This window comes from Aegilops tauschii, chromosome 5 (assembly GCF_002575655.3).
Source record: "Aegilops tauschii subsp. strangulata cultivar AL8/78 chromosome 5, Aet v6.0, whole genome shotgun sequence".
In the NCBI taxonomy this organism is placed as follows: Eukaryota; Viridiplantae; Streptophyta; class Magnoliopsida; order Poales; family Poaceae; genus Aegilops; species Aegilops tauschii.
In genome coordinates, this window is record NC_053039.3 from 75,615,650 (window position 1) to 75,624,056 (window position 8,407).

General features: G+C 49.2%; 2 non-coding genes across 2 annotated transcripts; both read left to right on the forward strand.

Annotated features, from left to right (window-relative positions):
• Positions 1–4,087: 4,087 nt before the first annotated feature.
• LOC120965653 (5S ribosomal RNA) lies at positions 4,088–4,206 on the forward strand. Its single transcript, XR_005758692.1, has one exon. It is a non-coding gene; the product is annotated as a 5S ribosomal RNA (ribosomal RNA).
• Positions 4,207–7,564: 3,358 nt separating this feature from the next.
• Positions 7,565–7,682, forward strand: LOC120965642 (5S ribosomal RNA). Its single transcript, XR_005758685.1, has one exon. It is a non-coding gene; the product is annotated as a 5S ribosomal RNA (ribosomal RNA).
• The last annotated feature ends 725 nt before the right edge of the window (positions 7,683–8,407 follow it).

Here is an 8,407-nt window from a genome sequence, read left to right on the forward strand (position 1 = left end):
AAAATCATCGTAACAAGAAAATAAAAGTTTCTACGATCTGATCGTGGAGGTGAATATTTGAGTTATGAGTTTGGTCTTCATTTGAAACAATGTGGAATAGTTTCGCAACTCACGCCACCTAGAACACCACAACGTAATGGTGTGTCCGAACATCGTAACCGTACTTTATTAGATATGGTGCGATCTATGGTGTCTCTTACCGATTTACCACTATCGTTTTGGGGTTATGCATTAGAGACAGTTGCATTCACATTAAATAGGGCACCACCTAAATCCGTTGAGATGACACCGTATGAACTGTGGTTTGGCAAGAACCTAAGCTGTCGTTTCTTAAAGTTTGGGGCTGCGATGCTTATGTGAAAAAAGCTTCAACCTAATAAGCTCGAACCCAAATCGGAGAAATGTATCTTCATAGGATACCCAAAGGAGACTGTTGGGTACACCTTCTATCACAGATCCAAAGGCAAGATATTTGTTGCTAAGAATGGATCCTTTCTAGAGAAGGAGTTTCTCTCGAAAGAAGTGAGTGGGAGGAAAGTAGAACTTGATGAGGTAATTGTACCTGCTCCCTTATTGGAAAGTAGTTCATCATAGAAATCATTTCTAGTGATTCCTACACCAATTAGTGAGGAAGCTAATGATAATGATCATGAAGCTTCAAATCAAGTTACTACTGAACCTCGTAGGTCAACCAGAGTAAGATCCGCACCAGAGTGGTACGGTAATCCTGTTCTGGAGGTCATGTTACTTGACCATGACGAACCTATGAACTATGAGGAAGCGATGATGAGCCCAGATTCCGCGAAATGGCTTGAGGCCATGAAATCTGAGATGGGATCCATATATGAGAACAAAGTATGGACTTTGGTTGACTTGCCCAATGATCGTCAAGCCATAGAGAATAAATGGATTTTCAAGAGGAAGACGGATGCTGATAGTAGTGTTACTATCTACAAAGCTCGAATTGTCAAAAAATGTTTTCGACAAGTTCAAGGTGTTGACTACAATGAGATTTTCTCACTTGTATCGATGCTTAAAAGTCTGTCCGAATCATGTTAGCAATTGCCGCATTTTATGAAATTTGGCAAATGGATGTCAAACCTTCATTCCTTAATGGATTTCTTAAAGAAGAGTTGTATATGATGCAACCAGAAGGTTTTGTCGATCCTAAAGGTGCTAACAAAGTGTGCAAAGCTCCAGCGATCCATCTATTGACTGGTGCAAGCATCTCGGAGTTGGAATATACGCTTTGATGAGTTGATCAAAGCATATAGTTTTATACAGACTTGTGGTGAAGCCTGTATTTACAAAAGGTGAGTAGGAGCACTACAACCTTTCTGATAAGTATATGTGGATGACATATTGTTGATCGGAAATAATGTAGAATTTTTTGGAAAGCATAAAGGAGTATTTGAAAGGAGTTTTTCAAAGAAAGACCTTGGTGAAGTTGCTTACATATTGAGCATCAAGATCTATAGAGATAGATCATGCTTGATAAGTTTTTTTAATGAGTACATACGTTGACAAGATTTTGAAGTAGTTCAAAATGAAACAGTCAAAGAAGGAGTTCTTGCCTATGTTGCTAGGTGTGAAGTTGAGTAAGACTCAAAGCCCGACCACGGTAGAAGATAGAGAGAGAATGAAAGTCATTCCCTATGCCTCAGCCATTTGTTCTATAAAGTATGCCATGCTATGTACCAGACTTATTGTATACCCTGCCCTGAGTTTGGCAAGGGAATACAATAGTGATCTAGGAGTAGATCACTGGAAATTGGTCAAAAATTATCCTTAGGGGACTAAGGAAATATTTCTCGGTTATGGAGGTGATAAAGAGTTCGTCGTAAAGAGTTACGTCGATGCAAGCTTTGACACCAATCTGGATGACTCTGAGTATCGATCTGGATACATATTGAAAGTGGGAGCATTTAGCTAGAGCAGCTTCGTGCAGAGCATTGTAGACATAGAAATTTGCAAAATACATACGGATCTGAATGTGGCAGACCCATTGACTAAACCTCTCTCACAAAAAAACATGATCACACCATAGTACTCTTTGGGTGTTAATCACATGACGATGTGAACTAGATTATTGACTCTAGTAAACCCTTTGGGTATTGGTCACATGGCGAAGTGAACTATAGAGTGTTAAATCACATGACGAAGTGAACTATTGGTGTTAAATCACATGGCGATGTGAACTAGATTATTGACTCTAGTGCAAGTGGGAGACTGAAGGAAATATGCCCTAGAGGCAATAATAAAGTTATTATTTATTTTCTTATATCATGATAAATGTTTGTTATTCATGCTAGAATTGTATTAACCGGAAACTTAGTACATGTGTGAATACATAAACAAAAACAGAGTGTCCCTAGTATGCCTCTACTTGACTAGCTCGTTTATCAAACATGGTTATGTTTCCTAACCATAGACATGTGTTTTCATTTGATGAACGGGGTCACATCATTAGGAGAATGATGTGATGGACAAGACCCATTCGTTAGCTTAGCATTATGATCATTACAGTTTCATTGCTACTGCTTTCTTCATGACTTATACATGTTCCTCAGACTATGAGATTATGCAACTCCCGAATACCGGAGGAACACTTTGTGTGCTATCAAACGTCACAACGTAAATGGGTGATTATAAAGATGCTCTACAGGTGTCTCCGAAGGTATTTGTTGGGTTGGAATAGATCGAGATTAGGATTTGTCACTCCGTGTTTTGGAGAGGTATCTCTGGGCCCTCTCGGTAATGCTCATCACTATAAGCCTTGCAAGCAATGTGACTAATGAGTTAGTTGCGGGATGAAGTATTACGGAACGAGTAAAGAGGCTTGCCGGTAACGAGATTGAACTAGGTATGATGATACCGACGATCGAATCTCGGGCAAGTAACATACTGATGACAAAGGGAACAACTTATGTTGTTATGTGGTTTGACCTATAAAGATCTTCGTAGAATATGTAGGAGCATCCAGGTTCCGCTATTGGTTATTGACCGGAGATGTGTCTCGGTCATGTCTACATAGTTCTCGAACCCGTAGGGTCCGCACGCTTAACGTTCGATGACGATTTGTATTATGAGTTGTGTGATTTGATGACCGAAGGTTGTTCGGAGTCCCGGATGAGATCACGAACATGATGAGGAGTCTCTAAATGGTCGAGAGGTAAAGATTCATATATTGGAAGGTTGCATTCGGACATCGGAATGGTTCCGAGTGATTCGGGCATTTTTCTAGAGTACCGGGAGGTTACCGGAACCCTCCGGGGAAAGATATGGGCCTTATGGGCCATAGGAGGGAGGCTAACCAGCCCACAAGGGTCTAGTGCGCCCCCCACAAGGGAGGAGGACGAATTGGACTTGGGAAGGGGCGTCACCCCCCTTTCCTTCTCCTACTCCCTCTCCTTCCCCTTTTCCCCCTCTAGAAGAAGGAAAAAAGGGTGGGGCCGAATCCTACTAGGACTGGAGTCCTAGTAGAACTCCCCTCTCCCTGGCGCGCCCCTTGTTGGCCAGACTCCTCCTTCCCTCCTTTATATACGGGGGCAGGGGGCACCCCAAAGGCACAACAGAAAATCTCTTAGCCGTGTGCGGTGCCCCCCTCCACAGTTTTACACCTCGGTCATATCGTCGTAGTGCATAGGGGAACCACTGCGTCGGTAACTTCATCGTCACCGTCGCCACGCCATCGTGCTGACGAAACTCTCCCTCGGCCTCAACTGGATCAAGAGTACGAGGGACGTCATCGAGCTGAACGTGTGCTGAACACGGAGGTGTCGTACGTTCGGTGCTAGGATTGGTCGGATCGTGAAGACGTACGACTACATCAACTGCGTTGATAAACGCTTCCGCTTTCGGTCTACGAGGGTACGTGGACACACTCTCCCTGCTCGTTGCTATGCTTCTCCTAGATATATCTTGCGTGATCGTAGGCAAAAAATTTGAAATACTACGTTCCCCAACATAATAACAGCCCATAATGCAATAAATATCCATATAAAAGCAAGATGCAAAATGGACATATCATCATTGCAGTGGACCTGGGAGTGGCCAGCGTAAGGAACTAAGGCGGGGGTAACATGTCGGATGCGATCATACAAGCACTAAAGCATCGGATCCCATCGGAACTTCGAAGCTAAGCGTGCTTGGGCGAGAGTAGTAATAGGATGGGTGACCTCTTGGGAAGTCCTCGTGTGGCATTTCCGTTTTAATTATTTTTTGCGCCTCGTGACAAACATAACACACGTGCACGATATATATTAACACCGTTATCTTATTTTTGACGTTTGTTATATGTTTTATCTCGCTGCTCATTGCTCACGCATCTAGGGCGACGTTGTGGCGCGAAGAGCGCATTGTGAAAGGGTTTTTTGCACCTCGTGACAAACATAACACACGTGCACGATATGTATTAACCCCGTTATCTTATTTTTGATGTTTGTGATATGTTTTATCACGCTGCTCATTGCTGACGCATCTAGGGCGGCTTTGTGGCCCGAAGAGCGCGTTCTAAAAGGGTGGAAAAATACGTGTTGTTGCAGTATAGAGGGAGGGGTGGAAACCGTGGTAAACTCGTCTCCGTAGTTGAGCGCGAGAGTAGGTAGTATAGGACATTATCCATTATTAGACAACGGTTGTAAAGGTAGTAAGAATGTACCATCGTCTTCGAAGTGGACCTGGGAGTGACAAGCATAAGAGCATCTCCAGTCGCACCCCCAACAGGCCCCCCCAAGGCATTTTTTTAGCGTCGGTGGCCGAAAATCGGCCCAGTCGCACCCTCAGGATCTCATTTAGCGCCGGTTTGGGCCGAAATAATAGCCGGCGAACCCGAGCTGAACCCAAGCGCTCGGGGGTCGCCTAGGGGCGCCGGCAGAAGTGTAAAGGGGTGTGGGGCCGCTCTGTAGGCGAGAGGAGGCCCTTTTCCCGCTGTTTCCTCCCGCTTTCCCCCCTCGGCTTCCCTCTCATTCTCCATTCCTCCCGCCAATCTCCTCCTCCTCCCCTCCCAGCCGGCCTCCATGCCACCGAAGAAGTATGCGGCCCCCCGCGCCGCGAGGGATGCCGCCGCCGCCACCCAGCCGAAGCAGAGGGCGCCGCCATCCAAGCCCCCGGGCATGTCTAACGCCGATTGGAGGGCAGAAGTTCAGCACCGGGAGGCTGTCACTACCGACCGGCGGAACAGGGCGAATGCCAAGAAGGCCCGGGACAGGGCGGCGCTCGTGGCTGCGGTGGTGGCGGAGCAGGCGGAGCGCTCGGCCGAACAAACCGAGGCGGCTCGCGCGGGGATGATGAATCCGCCCGGCGGCCACAGCCCGTACGCGTCCTGGAGCCAGCAAAGCATCGGGTCTTCGGCCGGCTTCTCGTCATCGCCACAACCCTGGGGCTGCACGCCGTCGCCGGGCTACACCGACGGCGACGCGCACGGCGGGTTCAACCCCAACATCACCTTCCCCCATGGTCACCCGGCCCAGTGCACGGCCTCGCCCGCCTTCACGGCGTGCAATACCCTCCGTACACCTACTCGCCGCCGGCCTACGCAGCCTCCCCGATGCCACCTCTCCGCCGTGGCGCGCTGCTCTTCTCACAAGCCTCCTCGTCGCATCTCGGCGACACCGACGTGACGGAGGCCGACATGGATGACATCATCACGACCGGCTCGGCCGCCGCCGCCTCCCCCGGGTTCACGGCCCAAGACGACACAATGGACCTCAACGGCGACATGGACGGTGAGCTCGACTACGGCGAGGAGGAGCCAGAGGAGGAGGATGAGGAGCCGGCGCATGGACCGGCGAGCCGCGCATCAAGTGGGCGTCCAAGGAGGACGAGTGCCTCGCCGAAGCGTGGAAAGTCGTCTGCCTCGACCCGATCACCGGCACGAACCAAAGCGTCGACACGTATTGGGAGCGCATCAAGGCCGAGTTCGGCTAGCGCAAGCTTGTCTACCCCTACTTCAAAGGCGTCTACATGCAGCGTGGGTTGAAGGCAATGGCGAACCATTGGGGGCTCATCCAAACGGCGTGCAACAAATGGCATGGGATCGTCGAGGAGATCGCTGCTCGCCCGGAGAGCGGCGCCAGCATCGAGGATCAGGTATGGCATGCCGGTCTCTCCGTTTTCTATTCGCCGTGTGCGCGCCAGCCGACTGTTGTTTCTCGGCGCAGCTGCTGCGGATATTCGCCATGTTTCGCCAGGACAGCAGCGACCAAGATTTCAAGTACCTCCACGTCTTCAAGCGGATCGAGAAGTGCGAGAAGTGGGCGGATGTCCGGCGCACCCTCGCCAAGGCCAAGAAGACGTACAAGCCAGACACGCTGACACCGGGCGCGGCCGACGGGCGCCCGGACGGCAACAAAGGGGCCAAGAAGGGGAAACACGCCGAGTCGGCAACCGCACGTGTGCAAGAGTCCATCGAGCATTGCCTCGCTGACGCCCAGGCCCGGGCCGCCCTGCAGGAAGAGAAAATCGAGGCGCGGTGGTCGGCGTTGATGACGAACAGCGTCATCAAGCTCGACCTGCTCCGGACCAACGTCGCCTCGAAGAAGAGGAACACCGACCTGGCATTCCTGATGGGGGCGGACATGTCGATGATGGACGAGCAGGTCAAGGCATGGTACCTGGCGGAGCGCGGCCTCATCCTGAACCAGATGTCGTCGACGGCGCCGCCAACTCCCACGCCGACACCAACGCCGCCGCCAAGCCCGAGCGATGATGCCTCCACGACGCCCAGCACAGAAGCCGCACCGACGCCGCCCAGCCCGCGCACGCCGACTCCTCCGACGCCGGAGGCCGACACCGCCATTTGATGCATTGGCTACGCGTCCTTTCTTTTTGCACGCCGAACTTTTCATTTGATCGCCGAACTGTGGCAAGGTGATCGCCGAACTGTGGCGCTGATCACCGGACTTGTGGCGTTTTTTGGGAGCGGGAATAGACCAAGTTTAAATTTGCGACGCCTTGGGGCGGCACCTGCGGGCGTGGTTGGGACCTAGATCGTCCCCAGGGCCTAAAAATCACCAGGGGAGCGCCCAAAGAGCGCCGGCTTCGAGGCTGGGGGGGCAACGAGTGGAGATGCTCTAAGGGACGAAGGCTGGGGTAACATGACGGATGCAATCATACGAGCACTAAAGCACTGGATCCCATCAGAGCTCCGAAGTTAAGCGTGCTTGGGCGAAAGTAGTCCTAGGATGGGTGACATTTCCTTTTTAATTATTTTTTGTGCCTCGTGACAAACATAATGCACGTGCGCGATATATATTAACCCCGTTATCTTATTTTTGACGTTAGCGATACGTTTTAGCTCGCTGCTCATTGCTCATGCATCTAGGGCGATGTTGTGGCGCGAAGAGCGCGTTTTGAAAGGGGTGGAAAAATACGTGTTGCTGCGGTATAGAGGGAGGGGTGAAAACCGTGGTAAACTCGTCTCCGTAGTTAAGCGGCAGACTAAGTAGTATAGGACATTATTCATTATTAGGCAACGGTTGTAATGGTAATAAGAATGTACAATCGTCTTTGCAGTGGACCTGGGAGTGGCAAGCATAAGGGACGAAGGCGGGGGTAACATACTGGATGCGATCATACCAGCACTAAAGCACTGGATCCCGTCAGAACCCTGAAGTTAAGCGTGCTTGTGCGAGAGTAGTACTAGGATGGGTGACTTATTGGGAGTCCTCGTGTTGCATTCTCTTTTTAATTATTTTTTACGTCTCGTGACAAACATAACGCACTTGCACGATATATATTAACTCCGTTATCTTATTTTTAACGTTTGCGATATGTTTTAGCTCGCTGCTCATTGCTCACACGTCTAAGGGCGGTGTTGTGACACGAAAAGCGCGTTCTGGAAGGGGTGGAAAAACATGTGTTGCTGCAGTATAGAGGGAGGTGTGGAAACTGTGAGAAACTCGTCTCCGTAGTTGAGCGGGAGAGTTAAGTAGTATAGAACATTAAGGCAACGGTTGTAATGATAGTAAAAATATACAATCATCTTTGCAGTGGACCTGGGAGTGGTAAGCATAAGAGAAGAAGACGAGGTAACATGTCGAATGCGATCATACCAGCACTAAAGCACCAGATCCCATCATAACTCCAAAGTTAAGTGTGCTTAGACGAGAGTAGTAGTAGCTATCCATATGCCAAAATCATGAGTTGATTGCAAGATCTTATGAAGCTCTAGGGTACCCCATCTTGTTTGGGCACTAAAAGGCTTAATTGTTGCTTTTGTTGGTCTTAAAATTGTTAGCTATTAGCATCTTGTTTGGGCACTAAAAGGCTTTATTGTTGTTTTTGTTGGTCTCAAAATACTCTATGGAAGCTGTCCAGACAAACAACAATGCTAAGCAAACACTAGCGTAAGAAACAAAAGAAAAACATTCTAAAGCTCAATAGCAAAAACAATGCAAGGCTCCAA